The sequence below is a fragment of the Parasteatoda tepidariorum genome, chromosome 5 (genome assembly GCF_982258835.1).
Source record: "Parasteatoda tepidariorum strain Cologne lab strain chromosome 5, Ptep-v5.0, whole genome shotgun sequence".
NCBI classification, from domain to species: Eukaryota; Metazoa; Arthropoda; class Arachnida; order Araneae; family Theridiidae; genus Parasteatoda; species Parasteatoda tepidariorum.
This window is the reverse complement of record NC_141759.1, coordinates 116,623,715-116,628,487: the sequence shown is the minus strand read 5'-3', so window position 1 is coordinate 116,628,487 and position 4,773 is coordinate 116,623,715.

Here is a 4,773-nt window from a genome sequence, read left to right as displayed (position 1 = left end):
TAAAAATTTCAATATCGATTTTAACAAAAATGTTGAAAATTGCTTTCCTTTATTCAAATAATAATTCAAAAGATGTAGAATATTTATGAAGACTAGATGCTGATATAGAAGCATTTGGCTGAAACCATATCTATCTATTCGAAATAATTCATAATGCATTGGAATTCGAAATCTTTATTTGACTTTAATTGTGTAATGTAGGTGATTGAAAAAAAAGATCTAATAAATATAAAATGTAACATTTTAAATTATTATTTTTAAAAAAAATATGTATATTTCGTCAACGTTATTTTAATGATCATTTGCATTCTTAGATATTTCATTTGGCGAAAATACTGAATGCTATATACGAGGGTTGCTATTTATATTTCTGGCCTTGGCAACACTAAGTGTTGCTAGGCGACCGCAGAAGTTAATCGAAAGTTTGATATTTTTAAACATAAATTCCGCAGACGATTTACCATTATAGCTTCATTTGTGTTGTTGACAGTAAATTGAAAAGTTCTTCTCTTTCAAAAAGTGGAATTGAATCGTGAACATTTTCGTGCCATTATTTTTCATAACTTTCGACGTGGATTGTCAAGACAAGAGTGCTTCGATTAACTTAATTCTTTATTCAGCGATAAAGCGCCATCCTACAGCGCTGTAAAACATTGGTATAACGAATTTAATCGTGGTCGATGTTCGATCTAGGACGAATCCCGTACAGGTCGTCCAAAATCCGTTGTTGTGCCAGAAAAGATCGATGCTGTGCGTGAACTGATAAAGCAAGATCGTCATGTGACATACCGTGAGATAGAGGCGTCTTTAAACATTAGTATGACTAGCATCAATAAAATATTACATGAACATTTGAGCGTAAAAAAAATTTGTTCGCGTTGGATCTCGCATAATCTGACAAACACTCAAAAAAAGGCTCGTGTCGATTGGTGCAAGGAAATGTTGGAAAAATACGTTCAAGGTACATCAAAGGCTGTGTATAACATCTACACAGGTGACGAATTATGGATTTATGCATATGAGCCGGAAACAAAAAAGCAATCAACTGTATGAGTCTTCCAAGACGATGCAAAACCAACAAAAGTTGTTCTAGGAAGAAGCACATCGAAACAAAGGATTGCCTGTTTCTTCGGCATTAACGGTCATGTGGCAACAGTGGCGTTAGAGCAACGCAGGACGGTCAGTTCTGAATGGCACACGACCATTTGTTTGCCAGAAGTCATCGGAGAAATTCTAAAAAAGCAGAAGAACAGGCGAATCATTCTTCATCATGACAATGCGAGCTCTCACACATCGACTCAAACAAAGGCATTTCTGACGGAGCGAAAAATCGAACTGATGGGTCATCCGCCGTACAGATCTGATTTGGCACCCAATGACTTCTTCTTATTCCCACACATCAAAAATAAATTACGTGGAGAACGATTTTCAACCCCCAAAGAAGCGGTTGATGCATTCAAAACGCATGTTTTGGAGTTACCTCAATCGGACTGGAAAAAGTGCTTTGAAAATCGGTTCAAACGCATGCAAAAGTGCATTGATCATCATGGAGAATATTTTGAAAACCAATAAAACCAATTTCGATCCTACATATTTGTTTTTCCATTATTAGGCCAGAAATATAAATAGCAACCCTCGTATGAGGCGAAAATACTGAACACTGTATATTTAACGAAAAACAGAACACTAATACTAATCAGAAAGATAAGTCATGAAACACTAGAATCACTGTTATAATCAGGTATATGGCGATGAATTTTAAATTGCTCAGGTGGATAGAGCGCTCGCCTCCCAATGAGGTGAACTGGATTCGAATCCCAACGATGGCCAGTCAATGCGAATTCCACACCCGGCTCGAACCGACCACAGTGCTCACGTACAATATTCTCAATGGTAGACTGATTATGGTTTGGAGTCAGGCTAACCGTGGAAGGTTTTCCTCTCCATGTAACGCAAATGTGGGTTAGTTCCATCAAAAAATCCTCCACGAAGGCTAGTTTGTCCCAATGCCTGTTCCAGGATTTCCCTTGTCTTCAAGATTGGGTTTCAAAATTACAAGGCTGCGGAGTTGAGCATTGGTAGTCGTAAACCTAAAACGACGGTTACAAAATAAAATGAATTTTGCATGCAGCAAACAGATTTGGCATACGCTGAAGTTCAGGCAGTATTTAAATTTTCAGACTATATCGTAATTAATAAAGCATACATGAATAAATAAATAAATTTCCGGTGGAAACAAAATGGAATAACGCTATAATGATGGTATTTTTTGATCAGTCAGACGCACGTGAGTTTATCTATTTATTATTACTTTTTTATTTTTATAACATAAAAGAAAATGGCAGTTACTTATTTATTATTTTTTTTAAGTATTTCATGAACTTCATTGGATTTACGTGGCGCTAGATATTTAATTTTGCGAAATTATTTGTGTTTTGTTGAAAATCAAAAAAGGTAAATACTAAAACAATAAGTAGAATTGTAGGGATAATTACCTTCATAAAATTAACATCTCTGTAGTAAATCAATTTGCTAGTACTGAATTTTCTCGTATCATTCAAATTTGTCAAAAATCACAATATGAAAGAAATTTGAAATATGAAAGAAATTTCAAACGAATACATATTACAATAAAGGTCTAAACAATAATTAAAGAGGTATTTTTCTTTAAATATTTTTTAATCTTAAATTCGCCAATTATGACATCAGTAGTAAAATGGGAACGAGATTCCAGGAACAACAAGGTTTTAAATTAGCGGTTCACAAAAGGTGTTCCGCAAAATTCCAGAGTTCCGTTGAAGGATCACCGTGGTTCCGAGAGTTAAGTATTCTTTAAAATCATTAGCAAATTTGAAGTCCGTAATTATATTTATATCAAATTATTTATTATTTTTTATTTAATATCTCGGTTAATAAAGCAAAATGGCAGTTAGAAATATTTCAGCTTTCAAAAAATAACAATAATTGCACTAGAATTTTCCATCAAACTTTTTTAATACAAAGGAAATAATCATATTCAATTGTAAAGAAATGTGATAGCCATTTTAAATGTTGGTAACAGTTCAGTTTCATTTCAATAAAACCATAGTTTAACTTATTTTATTCAGTTCAGTATAGTTTATGCCTACAGTAAATATAAATTCGCAACTAGACAAGAAACCTGGGAATTCAACTATTTGAGATACTTTTATCGTTAACCGTTTACAGTGCAGTGTTGCCATTCTGGCAACACTTGTTCAAAAAAAAAAATTTATTAATAAAATAACAACAAAAAAATACTATAAGCCACTAAAAATTAAAAACTATTTGCTTCTAAACGTCCGCCGTTTTTTAGCAACCAATTTTTTTTAAACAGGATCAATCTTAAATATGTTTCTATACTTAAAAATCACTGTTGCTACCGATTTAAGATTTTAACTCAAAATCTGCTGTGCTGAAAAGGTTAAAACGATGAAAAAAAATTTTTTTAATTCCTCACCTCATATAGTTTCAATATTATTGGTAGTCTTTCTTCGGCAAATACGTTTACAATTGGGTACTTGCACTTCGAGAAGAAGAAGATCAAACATACCCACACTAGAGCCCCTGAGTTAGACAGGCCGACTTGTCATTTATTTTTGGAGCAAAGAGCTAACATAAGCACATAACATAACTAATACTAGCTTGCTAACTTGTTTGCTTCAATATTGCTTGATAGGTCAGCTCTGATAGTATAGGAGCCTTATTCTAGACTAGTGTGGAATATGACGTCAGCTCCAGCCGATTGTCATTTAACAAAATGGCGTGACAAAGTTGAGCTAAGTTTTTTCACGTAAGTTAGAATGTTAATTAACAATAAGTTAATTACACACAGAAACGTATCGCACATCGAATCAGTTGAAATATAATTCTTTTTCGTCTACCTCTTTAACTTAACTTAGATTTATTATTTGTTTATGTATTTTATTGTAACTGTATTTTTTTTTTTTTTGTGGCAACTTCGATGCATAATTAGTTTGTTTATGTTCCACATGGCTTCGTGCCTGTCTTTGTCTCTTTGTAAATATATAATGAAAGAATTAAAATCCTGGAGAAAGAATATTTGTGAAAAATTTTTGACTGTGTCGCTTAAGAGAATTGATCCTTGTCAGGCTTGGCTTACTCGGAATAGAAGGAGAAGAACAGTTGCTAACGTAAACAAAGGCCACAGTTAAACAAACAATCAGGATCGAGGCACCTACACTACGTCATTTGCCGGTATTGCTAAAGAACTTTGAAAAAAAGGTCAATCATTTAGGGTTCCGTAAACGGAAAAAAAATTGAGAACCGCTGTTCTCAATAATAATTAAATAATAATTTTTTTTAAAAAATATTACGTTAACGTTATTTTAATTAAAGTGGCGTTACTTTAAAAAAAAACTGTGAAGCGAAATAGTGTTCCTCAATTGAAATTTTCAAAAGTTTAACAAGTTAGTTGTGTTGTTTTTTTACTTAATAGGTATGTGAGTATACCTTTCATACTCAAAAAAGAAGAAAGTACAAGAACAAAGTTAAGAAGATGTTGGTTGTGAAGAAGACATTCTGTTCATTATTGCTGTCTACGTAATACATAGTTTAATAAAAATTTATTAAATGTGTTAGTCAACTTTTTCTTATTTGCCTAACATTATCCAAGTTTTAAAATTTTTTTAATTTGCCAAATATTTTAATTTTATGGCTAAAATAGATGTTAAGCGTGTGGTTTTAAGTTTTCGTGACATTATAAGGACATGACATTTTATTAAAGATTCCACT